Source organism: Capra hircus, chromosome 15 (assembly GCF_001704415.2).
Source record: "Capra hircus breed San Clemente chromosome 15, ASM170441v1, whole genome shotgun sequence".
NCBI classification, from domain to species: Eukaryota; Metazoa; Chordata; class Mammalia; order Artiodactyla; family Bovidae; genus Capra; species Capra hircus.
The window spans coordinates 80,793,783-80,811,034 of record NC_030822.1 but is presented as its reverse complement, the minus strand read 5'-3'; positions in this window follow the sequence as shown (position 1 = coordinate 80,811,034).

The following is a 17,252-nucleotide window of genomic DNA, read 5'->3' as shown; positions in this document are numbered from 1 at the left end:
AAGGCTCTAATGCCCCATGGAGACTTCTGGTGCACTCATAGAATAAAGGATAGCACCCTTGCAAATACCAAAGGAGAGCAAGCCTGCTGCAGTTTACAACCCTCCCTCCATGGAGGCAGAGAGGCAGGTATGTGACAGCCAGAAGTGGAAGTTAAGGGGCCACTGCAATGTTGGACCCAGAGATGGCATCTCCAGCTTAGCTGTGAGCAGGCTGCCAATCACTAACCATGTCTCCCTGGGATCCTGGCTGATTCATGTTGGCTAGGAGTGTCACAGTCTGGGATCAGCTTCCCTTAGGAGACACATGATACATTTGGGACAATGTCTTTGTGGTGCACCCAGGAAACAGAGCACCTTGGACAGGGAGGTGCACAAGATGCACAGCCCACCTGGGACAGTGTGCTTGCTGAGTACCTGGTCTACTGAGTGGCTTGGACCTGGGAAGGGAATAAAATGCACAGCCCACCTGGGACAGTGGCCTCCTGGAGTACACAAGAACCTGAGCAGTGTGGACCTGGGGAGTACATGCCACCTTGGGCTGTGGCAATCCCGGCGTGGTCCATCCACTGTGAGCAACCTCCTCCCCACCAACCCCCTGCCACATGGCAGCAGTATTTGTTTGAAGTGTCCCTTCCTGTCCACAGCACAACTAAGCATGGGAGCCTGAATAAGCGGACACCTTCATCCCTCATGCCAGGGCAGAGATTAGACACTGAAGATATTTACAAACAGAGGAAGCCAAAATAAGAAGGGGAAACTGCCCCAGAAGTGACAGGTGCAACAGATTAAAACCCTGCAGTTAAGCTGAGAATGTGCATTTGAGGGGCAACTATAGATTTTGAGAACATGTACGAATTGTAACAGGGACTATCTTTCACTGAACTGACACCACATTGCCCACTATAGCTCCAGAGAAATCCCTAGATGTATTTTTCTTATCACTTCTTAGTTTTTAAAAACTTAAGTTCTCTATTACTCTTTTAGCTTTCATTTTTATAGCCTACTATTACCTGTATAAAAAGAAACCCTATTTTTTAAAAACAAATTTCAGGTACATTTTAAATTTTTGTGATCAGTTCTTTTTTTTTTTAATTGTACTTTTGAGAGTCTAAACTCTATTCTAGGTTTTTATTCTTTGCTTTTTGATATTTGTTATCAAATTTGTACCTTTAAAAATCTAATCTTAAGTTCTTTGAAAGGATAAATAAAATTGACAAACCATTAGCCAGACTCATCAAGAAACAAAGGGAGAAAAATCAAATCAATAAAATTAGAAATGAAAATGGAGAGATCACAACAGACAACACAGAAATACAAAGGATCATAAGAGACTACTATCAGCAATTATATGCCAATAAAATGGACAATGTGAAAGAAATTGACAAATTCTTAGAAAAGTACAACTTTCCAAAACTGAACCAGGAAGAAATAGAAAATCTTAACAGACCCATCACAAACATGGAAATTGAAACTGTAATCAGAAATCTTCCAGCAAACAAAAGCCCAGGTCCAGACGGCTTCACAGCTGAATTCTACCAAAAATTTCGAGAAGAACTAACACCTATCCTACTCAAACTCTTCCAGAAAATTGCAGAGGAAGGTAAACTTCCAAACTCATTCTATGAGGCCACCATCACCCTAATACTAAAACCTGACAAAGATGCCATAAAAAAAAGAAAATTACAGGCCAATATCACTGATGAACATAGATGTAAAAATCCTTAACAAAATTCTAGTAATCAGAATCCAACAACACATTAAAAAGATCATACACCATGACCAAGTGGGCTTTATCCCAGGGATGCAAGGATTCTTCAATATCCACAAATCAATCAATGTAATACACCATATTAACAAATTGAAAAATAAAAGCCATATGATTATCTCAATAGATGCAGAGAAAGCCTTTGACAAAATTCAACATCCATTTATGATAAAAACTCCCCAGAAAGCAGGAATAGAAGGAACATACCTCAACAAAATAAAAGCTATATAGACAAACCCACAGCAAACATTATCCTCAATGGTGAAAAATTGAAAGCATTTCCCCTAAAGTCAGGAACAAGACAAGGGTGCCTACTTTCACTGCTACTATTCAACATAGTTCTGGAAGTTTTGGCTATAGCAATCAGAGCAGAAAAAGAAATAAAAGGAATCCAAATTGGAAAAGGAGTAAAACTCTCACTGTTTGCAGATGACATGATCCTCTACATAGAAAACCCTAAAGACTCCACCAGAAAATTACTAGAGCTATCCAATGAATATAGTAAAGTTGTAGGATATAAAATCAACACACAGAAATCCCTTGCATTCCTATACATTAATAATGAGAAAGTAGAAAAAGAAATTAAGGAAACAATTCCATTCACCATTGCAACAAAAAGAATAAAATACTTAGGAATATGTCTACCTAAAGAAAATAAAGACTTATATATGGAAAACTATAAAACACTGGTGAAAGAAATCAAAGAGGACATCAATAGAAGGAGAAATATACCATGTTCATGGATTGGAAGAATCAATATAGTGAAAATGAGTATACTACTCAAAGCAATTTACATATTCAATGCAATCCCTATCAAGCTACCAGCGGTATTTTTCACAGAGCTAGAACAAATAATTTCACAATTTGTATGGAAATACAAAAAACCTCGAATAGCCAAAGCAATCTTGAGAAAGAAGAATGAAACTGGAGGAATCAACCTGCCTGACTTCAGGCTCTACTACAAAGCCAGGGTCATCAAGATAGTATGACACTGGAATAAAGACAGAAATATAGATCAATGGAACAAAATAAAGCTCAGAGATAAATCCACACACCTATGGACACCTTATCTTTGACAAAGGAGGCAAGAACATACAATGGAGAAAAGACAATCTCTTTAACAAGTGGTGCTGAGAAAACTGGTCAACCACTTGTAAAAGAATGAAGCTAGAACACTTTCTAACACCATACATAAAAATAAACTCAAAATGGATTAAAGATCTAACGTAAGACAAGAAACTATAAAACTCCTAGAGGAGAACATAGGCAAAACACTCTCCGACATACATCACAGCAGGATCCTCTATGATCCACCTCCCAGAATACTGGAAATAAAAGAAAAAATAAACAAATGAGATCTAATTAAAATTAAAAGCTTCTGCACAACAAAGGAAACTATAGGCAAGGTGAAAAGACAGCCTTCAGAATGGGAGAAAATAATAGCAAATGAAGCAACTGACAAACAACTAATCTCAAAAATATACAAGCAACTCCTGCAGCTCAATTCCAGAAAAATAAACGACCCAATCAAAAAATGGGCCAAAGAACTAAATAGACATTTCTCCAAAGAAGACATATAGATGGCCAACAAACACATGAAAAGATTCTCAACATCACTCATTATCAGAGAAATGCAAATCAAAACCACAATGAGGTACCATTTCACGCCAGTCAGAATGACTGCGATCCAAAAGTCTACAAGGAATAAATGCTGGAGAGGGTGTGGAGAAAAGGAACCCTCTTACACTGTGGGTGGGAATGCAAACTAGTACAGCCACTGTGGAGAGCAGTGTGGAGATTCCTTAAAAAACTGGAAATAGAACTGCCTTATGACCCAGCAATCCCACTGCTGGGCAAACACAGTGAAGAAACCAGAATTGAAAGAGACATGTGTACTCCAATGTTCATGGCAGCACTGTTTATAACAGCCAGGACATGAAAGCAACGTAGATGTCCATCAGCAGATGAATGGATAAGAAAGCTGTGGTACATATACACAATGGAGTATTACTCAGCCTTTAAAAAGAATACATTTGAATAGTTCTAATGAGGTGGATGAAACTGCAGCTGATTATACAGAGTGAAGTAAGCCAGAAAGTAAAACACCAATACAGTATACTAACACATATATATGGAATTTAGAAAGATGGTTACGATAACACTGTATGCGAGACAGCAAAAGAGACCCAGATGTATAGAACAGTCTTTTGGACTCTGGAAGAGGAAGAGGGTGGGATGATTTGGGAGAATGGCATTGAAACACGTATAATATCATATAAGAAATGAATCGCCAGTCCGGGTTCAATGCAGGATACAGGATGCTTGGGGCTGGTGCACTGGGATGACCCAGAGAGATGGTATGGGGAGGGAGTTGGGAGGGGGGTTCAAGATTGGGAACACATATACACCCGTAGCGGATTCATGTTGATGTATGGCAAAACCAATACAGTATTGTAAAGTAAAATAAAGTAAAAATTTTTTAAAAATCTAATTTTTAGTATCCATTTTCACTTAGGGATTTGATTACTGGTTTGATTGCTTTCTCCCCTTTTGACTCTCCCTTTTCTTTACCTGGTCACCTCTATCTCCCTCCTCCCTTTTCTTTTCTTTATAGAACTCTGTGAATCTCTCTAGGTGTTTCTGTCTGTGGAGAGTTGTTTCACTATTAACCTAGGTGTTTTGTCTTCTGTGCTGTGTGGATAGAGAAGTCTTGAGGGTATTGGAAGTGAGGAGACTGAAACCCAGAATCAGGAGGCTCAACTTCAGAGCTTTGTACCATCATAGAATTCCAGACCCCAGGGAACATTATTAGATAAGAGCCCACCCAAAGTCCTCATACCTACACTGAAACCAAACTCCACCCAAGAGCCAGAAAGTTCCGGTGCAAGACATGCCATGCTAATTCTCCACCACAACAAGAACATAACCCTGAACATTAAAAGATAGGCTGCAAAAAGCCATACCAAATCTATAGACACCTGCAAACTCACTACTGGACACTTTATTGCACTCCAGAGAGAAGAGATCCAGCTCCATCTACCAGAACACAGACACAAGTTATTCTAACCAGTAAACCTTCACAAGCCACTGGTTTGACCCCACCCACATGGAGCAGACTCCACAATTAAGAGGAACCACAACCCTCCAGCCTGCAGAAAGGGGATCCAAAGCACAGCAATCTAAACCAAATGAAAAGACAGAAGAATATCCAGCAGGTTAAGCAACATGATAAAACAACAAACCAAACAAAAGAGGAGAAGGTAGGGAATCTACCTGTAAAATAATTCAGAATAATGATAGTAAAGATGATCCAAAATCTTGAAAACAAAATGGAGTTACGGATAAATAGGCTAGAGACACAGATTGAGAAGATGCAAGAAATATTTAACAAGAACCTAGAAGATATAAAGAAGAGTCAATCAGTAATGAACAATGCAACAATTGGGATTAAAAACACCCTGGAGGGAGCTAGTAGTAGAGTATCAGAGGCAGAAGAAAGGATAAGGGAGGAGGAAGATAGAATAGGGGATATAAACGAAGCAGAAAGGAAAAAAGGAATTTAAAAAATGAGGACAACTTTAGAAAACTCTGGGGCAATGTTAAATGCCACAACATTCGAATGATAGAGGTCCCAGAAGAATAAGAAAAAAGAAAGGGCATGAGAAAATACTTGAGGAGATAATGGCTGAAAACTCTTCTAAAATAGGAAGGAAATAGCCACCCAAGTCCAAGAAACCCAGAGAGTCCCAAACAAGATAAACCCAAGGCAAAACATGCCAGGACACATACTAATCAAACTAACAAAAATTAAACACAAAGAGCAAATATTAAAAATATCAAGGGAAAAGCAACAAATAACATACAAGGGGATTCCCATAAGGATAACAGCTGATCTTTCAATAGAAACTTTCAATAGGCCAGAAAGGAATGGCAGGATATACTTAAAGTGATGAAAGAGAAAAACATACAACCAAGATTATTCTACCCAGCAAGGATCTCATTCAGATTCAAAGGAGAAACCAAAAGCTTTACAAGCAAAAGCTGAGAGAATTCAGCACCACCAAACAGCTCTTCAACAAATGCCAAAGGATCCTCTCTAGACAGGAAACACAGAAAAGATTTATAAAAACAAACTCAAAACAAGAAAGTAAATTGTAATATGATCTTACTCATCAATAATTACCTTAAACATAAATGTTTTAAATGCACCAATCAAAAGACAAAGACTAGCCTAATGGATAAAAACAAAACAAAAAAATGCTGTATATGCTGTCTACAAGAGACCCACCTCAAACCTAGGGACACATACAGACTGAAGGTGAGGGGCCAGAAAAAGATATTTAATGGAAATGAAGATCAAAAGAAAACGTAAGTAAGCAATACTCATATCTGATAAAATAGACTTTGAAATAAAGACTGTTATAAGAGACATAGAAGGACACTATATAATGATCAAGGGATCAATCCAAGAAGAAGATATAACAATTATAAATGTATATGCACCCAACATAGGAGCACCTCAATACATAAGGCAAATGCTAAGAAGTATGAAAGGAGAAATCAACAGAAACACAATAATAGTCAGAGATTTTAATACCCCACTCACACCAATGGATAGATCAATCAAACAGAAAATTAACAAGGAAATACAAGCTTTAAATAATACAATGGACCAGTTAAACCTAATTGGTATCTACATGGCATTTCACAAAAAACCAATGGATTTCACCTTTTTCTCAAGTGCACATGGAATCTTCTCCAGGATTGATCACATCCTGGGCCACAAATCTAGCCATGGTATATTAAAAAAATTGAAATCATTTCAAGAATCTTATCTGATCACAATAAGATTAGATATCAACTACAGGGGAAAAAAAAAGGACACAAACAAATGGAGGCTAAACAACATGCTTCTTAATAACCAACAGATCACTGAAAAAATAAAAAAGGAAATCAAAATATGCACAGAAAAAAATGATAGTGAAACACAACAACCCAAGACTTATGAGATTCAGTAAAAGCAGAGCTAAGTGGGAGGTTCAGAGCAATACAAACCCTACCTCAAAAAACAAGAGAAACATCAATTAAGCAACCTAACTTTACACTTAAAACAACTAGAAAAAGAAGAACAAAAAAAACCCAAAGTTAGCAGAAGAAAATAAATCATGATAATGAGAGCATAACAGATCAACAAAACTAAAAGCTTATTCTTTGAGAAGATAAACAAAATAGACAAAGCATTAGCCAGACTCATCAAGAAAAAAAGGGAGACAACTCAAATCAATATAATTAGAAATGAAAATGGAGAAGTCACAATACACAACCCAGAAATACAGATGATCACAATAGACTACCATGAGCAACTAGATGCCAATAAACTGGACAACTTGGAAGAAATGAACAAATTTTTAGAGAAGTATAACCTTCCAAAACTGAGCCAGGAAGAAATAGAAAATCTTAGACGAATCACAAGAACAGAAATTGAAACTATAATAAAAATTTTTCCAACAAACAAAAGCCCAGGACCAGATGGCTCCACAGGTGAATTCTACCAAAAATTTAGAGAAGAGCTAACACTTATCCTACTTAAACTCTTCCAGAAAATTGCAGAGGAAGGAAAACTCTAAAAACTTATTCTATGAGGCCATCATCACCCTGACACCAAAACCAGACAAGTGAAGTCACTCAGTCATGTCTGACTCTTTGTGACCCCATCGACTGTAGCCCACCAGGCTCCTCTGTCCATGGGATTCTCCAGGCAAGAATACTGGAGTGGGTTGCCATTTCCTTCTCCAGGGGATCTTCCTGACCCAGGGATCAAACCCAGGTAAAGATGTCACAAAAAAAGAAAACTACATGTTAATATCACTGATTAACACACATGCAAAAATCCTCAAGAATTCTAGCAAACAGAATCCAACAACTTAGCAAAAAGTGAAAGAGCCAATGGTCAGGTAGGCCTCAGTTGGGAGGCCAGGGTCCCCCAAGTGGGAGGAGAAATAAACTGCAAGCTGCAGACATTTTTTTTTCTTCTTTTCTTTTTCTACATTCCTTTCTCTACACAGGATTAAAGGTGGCTCCATTAATCCTGTGTTGCCATAATGACACTTGGTTCTGCCTGAAACTTTTTCTCAAATCTTGAACTGCTAATGGCTCAGCAAACCAATACATCTTACTCATGGAAATGTTTTTCTTAAGCTATGTTAATGAAACTATGTATTTGCCTGGGAATCTGCCTTTCTAAAAAAAAAAAAATTTTTTTTTTTCTTTTAGTAGCTTAGTTGTGCCTGAGTCTTTGCAACCCCATGGACTGCAGCCCCTCAGGCTACTCTGTCCATGGGATTTTCCAGGCAAGGACACTGGAATAGTTTGCCATTTCTTGTTCCAGGAAATCTTCTGACCCAGGGATCAAACTGGGGTCTCCTGTGCTGCAGGCAGATTCCTTACCAACTGAGCTACCAGGGAAGCCTCTTTTCTTCAAGACACATGTCAATTGTTTTACGGCCAGAGATGACTCCCTTTGTGCTGATGCTATCTCCAAATGCATGTGTTGGGAAAGGAGCCTGGTGCAACTCTCTCAGTCTTGAGGTGTTTCTTTTATTTATGATCAGCAGCTTGCTCAGTTCAGTTCAGTCGCTCAGTGGTGTCCGACTCTTTTTGACCCCAGGCATTGCAGCACACCAGGCCTCCCTGTCCATCACCATCTCCCGGAGTACACTCAAACACACGTCAATCGAGTCATGATGCCATCCAACCATCTTATCCTCTGTCGTCCCCTTCTTTTCCTGCCCCCAATCCCTCTCAGCATCAGAGTCTTTTCCAATGAGTCAACTCTGCTAACAGGTTTATAATGCCTTACTACAAACTAGCAAGGGGGTACTCTTTCTGCCCCCTTCTGATGTCTATGTCAGAAGCTTTATAAAAAGCTTTATACTTTAATAAAATTCTGCTACACAAAGGCAATTAAGTGATCAAGCCTCATCTCTGGTCCTGGATCAAAATTTGCTCCTCCAGAGGTCACAAATACGGGCCTTTTTCACAGCTTGTGGCCATAACCTATCAAAAGATCATACACCATGACTATGTGGGTTTCATTCCAGGTATGCAAGGATTCTTCAATATTCACAAATCAATCAATGTTATACATCATATTATGAATGAAAGATAAAACCCATATGATGATCTCAATAGATGCAGAGAAAGCCTTTGAAAAAGTTCAATACCCATTCATGACTTAAGAAAAAAAAAAAAAAACAACTCCAGAAAGTAGGCACAGAAAGAACATACTTCATTATCATAAAAGCCATATATGACAAACCCACAGAGAGGATTATCCTCAAACATGAAAAACTGAAAGCATTTCCTTTAAAATAAGGGACAAGACAAGGGTGCACACTCTCACCACTATGGTTCAACATAGTTTTGGTAGTCTTAACCACAGCAATCAGAAAAGAAAAAGAAATAAAAGGAATCCATATTTGAAAAGAGAAGTAAAACTCTCACTGTTTGTAGATGACACGATCCTCTGCATAGAAAACTCTGAAGATGACACCAGAAACTACTACAACTAATCAATGAATATAGTAAAGTTTCAGGATATAAAATTGATACACAGAATTCCTTTGCATTCCTATATACTAACAATGAAAAATTAAAAAGAGAAATTAAGGAAGCAATCACATTCACAACTGCAACGAAAAGAATAAAGTATTAGGAATAAATTTACTGAAGAAGCAAAAGATGTGTACATAGAAAACTATATAGCACTGGTGAAAGAAAGCAAAGATGACACAAATAGATGGAGAAATATACCATGTTCGTGGATTGGAAGAGTCAATATTGATTCTTGAAAACTGAATATACCACCCAAAGCAATCTGCAGATTCAACACAATGTCTGTCAAAATACCAACGGTATTTTTCTGAGAACTAGAACAAATAATTTCACAATTTGTATGAAAGTGAAAGTTAGTTATTTAGTCGTGTCCAACTCTTTGTGACCCCATGGACTATAGCCCACCATGCTCATCCACGGAAGTATGGAAACACAAAAAAACCTTGAATATCCAAAGTAATCTTGAGAAAGAAGATTGGAACTGGAGGAATCAGCCATTCTGACTTCAGATTATACTACAAAGCTACAGTCATTAAGACAGTACCTAGCATGTGAAATATGTGAAATTGTGCAGTAGTTTGAATATTCCTTGGCATTATCTTTCTTAGGGATGGAATGAAAACTGACCCTTTCCAGTCCTGAGGCCGCTGCTAAGTCTTCCAAATTTGCTGGCATACTGAGTACAGCACTACAACAGCATCATCTTTTAGGATTTGAAATAGCTCAGCTGGAATCCCATCACCTCTACTTGCTTTGTTTGTAGTCATGCTTCCTAAGGCTCACTTGACCTTTCACTCCAGGGTATCTGGCTTGGGGGAGTGATCACACCATTATGGTTATCTAGGTCATTAAGTGGAGAAGGCAATGGCACCCCACTCCAGTACTCTTGCCTGGAAAATCCCATGGACGGAGGAGCCTGGAAGGCTGCAGTCCATGGGGTTGCTGAGGGTCGGACACGACTGAGCGACTTCACTTTCGCTTTTCACTTTCACGCATTGGAGAAGGAAATGGCAACCCACTCCAGTGTTCTTGCCTGGAGAATCCCAGGGACAGGAGAGCCTGGTGGGCTGCCATCTATGGGGTTCCACAGAGTCAGACATGACTGAAGCGGCTTAGGAGCAGCAGCAGCAGCAGCAGCAGGTCATTAAGACCTTTTTTTTTTTTTTTTTTTGCATAGTTCCTCTGTGTTTTCTTGCCACCTCTTCTTAATATCTTCTGTTTCTGTTATGTCCAGGGTTTCCCTGATAGCTCGGTTGGTAAATAATCTGCCTGAAATGCAGAAGACTCCAGTTCAACTCCTGGGTTGGGAAGATCCTCTGGAGAAGGGATATTCTTGGGCTTCCCTGGGGGCTCAGCTGTTAAAGAATCCACCTTCAATGTGAGAGACCTTTGTTCGATCCCTAGGTTGGGAAGATCCCCTGGAGAAGGGAAAGGCTACCCACTCCAGTATTCTGACCCAGAGAATTCCATGGACTACAGTCCATGGGGTCACAAAGAGTCTGACAAGACTGAGGACTGTCACTTTCACTTCTGTTATGGCCATACCATTTCCATCCTTTTGTATGCCCATCTTTGCACGAAATGTTCCCTTGGTATTTCAAATCTTGAAGAGATATCTAGTCTTTCCCATTCTGTTCTCTTCATCTATTTTTTTGCATTGATCACTTAGGAAGGCTTTCTTATCTCTCATTGCTATTCTTTGGTACTCTGAATTCAGATGGGTATATATTTCCTTTTCTCTTTTGCCTTTTACTTCTCTTCTTTTCTCAGCACTTTATAAGGTCTCCTCAGACAACCATTTTGCCTCTTTGCATTTCTTTATCTTGGGGATGGTCTTGATCATCACCTCCTGTACAATGTTACAAACCTCCATCCTCAGTTCTTCAGGCACTCTGTCAGATCTGATCTCTTGAATCTATTTGTTACTTCCACTGTATAATGCAAAGGATTTGATTTAGGTCATACCTAAGTGGTTTTCCCTACTTTCCTCAATTTAAGTTTGAATTTTGCAATATGGAGTTCATGATCTGAGCCACAGTCAGCTCCTAATCTTGTTTATGCTGGTTGTATAGTGCTTCTCCATCTTTGGCTGCAAAGAATGTAATCAATCTGATTTCACTATTGACCACCTGGTGATGTCCGTGTGTAGAGTCCTCTCTTGTGTTGTTGGAAGAGGAAGTTTTCTATGACCAGTGTGTTCTCTTGGAAAAACTGTTAGCCTCTGCTCTGCTTTATTTTGTACTCAAAGGCCAAACTTGTCTGTTACTCCAGGCATCTCTTGACTTTCTAAGTTGGTATTCCAGTCCCCTATGATGAAAAGGACATCGTTTTTTCCTTTTCATCATAAAATTTGAAAACTGGTCAACCGTGTGTAAAAGAATGAAACTAGAGAACTTTCTAATATCATATACCAGAATAAACTCAAAATGGATTAAAGACCTAAATGTAAGAGCAGAAACTATAAAACTCTCAGAGGAAAACATAGGCAGTACTCTCTCTGACATAAACCACAGCAAGATCCTCTATGACCCACCTCCTAGAGTAATGGAAATAAAAACAAGAATAAACAGATGCAACCTAATTCAACTTGAAAGTTTTTGTGCAATGATAGAAACTATAAGCAAGGAGAAAAGACAGCTTCAGAATAGGAGAAAATAATGGCAAATGAAAAAACTGACAAAGAATTAACCTCTAAAATATACAAGTAGCTCATGAAACCCAATACCAGAAAAATGAACAACCCAATCAAAAAGTGGTCTAAAGAACTAAACAGGCATTTCTTCAAGGAAGACGTTTAGATAGCTAATATACACCTGTAAAGATGCTCAATGTTACTCATCATTAGAGAAATGCAAATCAAAACCACAATGAGGTATCATCTCACAGTGGTCAGAATGGCCATTATAAAAAAAGTCTATGAACCATAAATGCTGGGGAGGGTGTAAAGAAAAGGAAACCCTCTTACACTGTTGGTGGGAAAGCAAACTTGTACAGCCACTATGGAGAACAGTGTGGAAATTCTTAAAAAAAAAACAAACTGGAAATAGAACTTCCATATGAACCAGCAATCCCCCTGCTGGGCATACACCCCGAGGAAACCAGAACTAAAAGAGATACATGTACCCCAATGTTAATTGCAGCACTATTCATGATAGCTAGGACATGGAAGCAACCTAGATGTCCATCAGCAGATGAATGGATAAGGAAGCTGTGGTACACATACCTAATGGAATATTACTCAGCTATTGAAAAGGAACACATCTGAGTTACTTCTAACAAGGTGGATGAAACTGGATCCTATTATACAGAGTGAAGTAAGTCAGAAAAAGAAAGACAAATACTGTATATTAATGCATATATATGGAATTTAGAAAGATGGCAACAATGATCCTACATGCAGAGCAACAAAAGAGACATATGTAAAGGACACAGTTTGGGCTCTATGAGAGAAGGTAAGGGTGGGATGATGTGAAAGAATAGCATTGAAACATGTATATTACCATGTGTGAAATAGATGAGCAGTGCAAATTTGATGCATGAAGCAGGGCACCCCAAGCCAATGTTCTGGGACAACCCAGAAGTACAGAGTGGTAAGGGAGGTGGGAGGGGGGTTCATGATGGGGGGACACATGTATACCCATGGCTGATTTATGTTGATGTATAGCAAAAACCATCACAATAATGTAAAGAAATTATCCTCCAACTAAATACATTTAAAAAATTAAAAAGTGCAGATATTATCCTATTATGCTATTTTAATAACAATCTTTTAAGCAATATTACTGTTTCTCATTCAAATTTATACATTTTGTTTCAATATGATTTGAAAGTATCCTACATTTTTAAATTATATAAATGATTTTCTAATTCTTTAAACAAGTTTTGAAATCTTAAAAGAATTCTATGTTTCATTGTTTCTTGACTAAGGTAATTTGAAAGAGGAAATAAAAATCAATTCTGCTTCTCTGAATAATGGATAAGCAGAGGAGAAATCAAAGTAGCAGTAAAAGTGTATAGGCTATTTTTCTTCTACAGAGCAAGCAAATTTCTAATTTATAGTCAGCTGAGTGACTCAACCTCATAATTGGTCAATAATGTAATTCAATAACTCTCAAACTTTGAGCCATTTTAGTTAATCACAGAAGGGCTCACATTTCAATAATTAGTTGGATAATAACCTTATTATGTTGAACAAAAGCCTTTTTTTTTCTGGTAATACAGTAAAAAACGTTGATGAAATAAAGTTTCACAACTGTGCTACTTCCAACTATGGCATCTTAGAATTGAGTGTTCTAGTCAATTTAGTGATCTGGTTAATAAAAACTCTTATACAGAGGCAGTGTGGTTTCAAGAAAATAGTTCCTGGTTCTATCCTGATCTGCTCACCTTACTAGTTGTGTGTCTTCAGACAGTTCCGCTCAGTTCAGCTGCTCAGTCGAGTCCGACTCTTTGTAACCCCATGGAATGCAGCACACCAGGCCTCCCTGTCCTTCAAAACTCTCGGAGGTTACTCAAACTCAATCCATTGAGTCAGTGATGCCATCCAATCATCTCATTCTCTGTCATCCCCTTCTTCTCCATTCTTCTATCTTTCCCAGAATCAGGGTCTTTTCAAATGAGTTAGCTCTTCGCATCAGGTGGCCGAAGTATTGGAGTTTCAGCTTCAACATCAGTCCTTCCAAATATTCAGCACTAATTTCCTTTATGATGGACTGGCTGGATTTTCTTGCAGTCCAAGGGACTCTCAGAAGTCTTCTCAGACATTATAGTTCAAAAGCATCAATTCTTCGGTCCTCAGCTCTTTATAGTCTGACTCTCACATACATACATAACTACTGGAAAAGCTATAGCTTTGACTAGATGGACCTTTGTTGGCAAAGTAATGTCTCTGCTTTTTAATAGGCTGTCTAGGGTGGTCATTACTTTCCTTCCAAGGAGTAAGCATCTTTTAATTTCATGGCTACAATCACCATCTGCAGTGATTTTTGAGCCCCCCCAAAATAAAATCTGCCACTGTTTCCAATGTTTCCCCATCTATTTGCCATGAAGTGATGGGATCAGATGCCATGACCTTAGTTTTCTGAATGTTGAGCTTTAAGCCAAATTTTTTATTCTCCTCTTTCACTTTCATCAAGGTTCTTTAGTTGTTCTTCACTTTCTGCCAGAAGAGTGGTGTCATCTGCATATCTGAGGTTATTGATATTTCTCTCAGCAGTCTTGATTCCAGCGTGTGCTTCCTCCAGCACAGCATTTCTTATGACGTACTCTGCATATAAGTTAAATAAGCAGGGTGAAAATATACAGCCTTGACATACTCGTTTTCCTCTTTGGAACAGTCTATTGCAGTGCAGGCAGCTGCAACTGGCACACTTAGCACTGTTGAGAGGAGCTAACCCCCATCCAAGGTCAGGGGCAGCTGCCGAGAGTGCCAGGCTGTGGCGGCAGGGAATGGCAGAGAGGAGCTATACCAGTCCAAGGTCAGAGGCGGCGGCCGGGAGGAGCTACCCCATGTCCAAGGTCAGGGGCAGCGGCCGAGAGTGCCAGGCTGCGACAGTGCAAGAATGGCAGAGGAGCTATACCAGTCCAAGGTCAGGGGTGGCAGCCAGGAGGAGCTACCCCGTGTCCAAGGTCAGGGGCAGTAGCCGAGAGTGCCAGGCTGCGATGGCACAAGAACAGCAGAGAGGAGCTATACGAGTCCGAGGTCAGGGGCAGCAGCAGGGAGGAGCAACACCAGGTCCAAGGAGCAGCGGCTGTGCAGGTGCAGGAAGGCCTAGAGGAGCTATTCCACGTTCAAGGTTAGGAGAGGCAGCAGTGAGGATTTACCCCTCCTCCAAGGTAAGGAGCAGCGGCTGCACTTTGCTGGAGCCCCGGTGGAGAGATACCCCACATCCAAGATAAGAGAAACCCAAGTAAGATGGTAGGTGTTGCAAGAGGGCAGACACTGAAACCATACTCACAGAAAAGAGCCAATCTAATCACACTAGGACCACAGCCTTACCTAACTCAATGAAACTAAGGCATGCCTGTGATGCCACCCAGACGGGCAGGTCATGGTGGAGAGGTCTGACAGAATGTGGTCCCCTGGAGGAGGGAATGGCAAACTACTTCAGTATTCTTGCCTTGAAAACCCCATGAACAGTATGAAAAGGCAAAATGATAGGATACTGAAAGAGGAACTCCCCAGGTGGGTAGGTGCCCAATATGCTACCAGAGATCAGTGGAGAAATAACTCCAGTAAGAATCAAGGGATGGAGCCAAAGCAAAAACAACACCCAGTTGTGGATGTGACTGGTGATAGAAGCAAGGTCTGATGCTGGAAAGAGCAATGTTGCATAGGAACCTGGAATGTCAGGTCCATGAATCTAGGCAAATTGGAAGTGGTCAAACAGGAGATGGCAAGAGTGAACATTGACATTCTCGGAATCAGCAAACTAAAATGGACTGGAATGGGTGAATTTAACTCAGATGACCATTATATCTACTACTGTGGGCAGGAATCTCTCAGAAGAAATGGAGTAGCCATCATGGTCAACAAAAGAGTCTGAAATGCAGTACTTGGATGCAGTCTCAAAAACGACAGAATGACCTCTGTTTGTTTCCAAGGCAAACCATTCAGTATGACAGTAATCCAAGGCTATGCCCCAACCAGTAACACTGAAGAAGCTGAAGTTGAATGGTTCTATGAAGACCTACAAGACCTTTTAGAACTAACTCCCAAAAAAGATGTCCTTTTCACTATAGGGGACTGGAATGCAGAGTAGGAAGTCAAGAAACACCTGGAGTAACAGGCAAATTTGGCCTTGGAATACGGAATGAAGCAGGGCAAAGATTAGAGTTTTGCCAAGAAAATGCACTGGTCATAGCAAACACCCTCTTCCAACAACACAAGAGAAGAATCTACACATGGACATCACCAGATGGTCAACACTGATCTCAGATTGATTATATTCTTTGCAGCCAAAGATGGAGAAGCTCTGTACAGTCAACAAAAACAAGAACAGGAGCTGACTGTGGCTTAGATAATGAACTCCTTATTGCCAAATTCAGATTTAAATAGAAGAAAGCAGGGAAAACCATGAGACCATTCAGGTATGACCTAAATCAAATCCCTTATGACTATACAGTGGAATTGAGAAATAGATTTAAGGGACTAGATTTGATAGATAGAGGGTCTGATGAACTATGGACTGAGGTTCGTGACATTGTACAGGAGACAGGGATCAAGACCATCCCCATGGAAAAGAAATGCAAGAAAGCAAAAAGGCTGTCTGGGAAGGCCTTACAAATAGCTGTGAAAAGAAGAGAAGCGAAAAGCAAAGGAGAAGAGGAAAGATATAAGCATCTGAATGCAGAGTTCCAAAGAATAGCAAGAAGAGATAAAGCCTTCAGTGATCAATGCAAAGAAATAGAGGAAAACAACAGAATGCAAAAGACTAGAGATCTCTTCAAGAAAATTAGAGATACCAAGGGAACATTTCATGCAAAGATGGGCTCCATAAAGGACAGAAATGGTCTGGACTTAACAGAAGCAGAAGATATTAAGTAGAGGTGGCAAGAATATACAAAAGAACTGTACAAAAAAGACCTTAATGACCAAGATAATCATGACGGTGTGATCACTCACATAGAGCCAGACATCCGGGAATGTGAAGTCAAGTGGGCCTTAGAAAGCATCACTACGAACAAAGGTAGTGGAGGTGATGGAATTCCAGTAGAGCTGTTTCTAATCCTGAAATATGATGCTGTCAAAGTGCTACACTCCATATGCCAGCAAATTTGGAAAACTCAGCAGTGGCCACAGGACTGGAAAAGGTCTGTTTTCATTGCAATCCCAAAGAAAGGCAATGCCAAAGAATGCTCAAACTACTGCTGA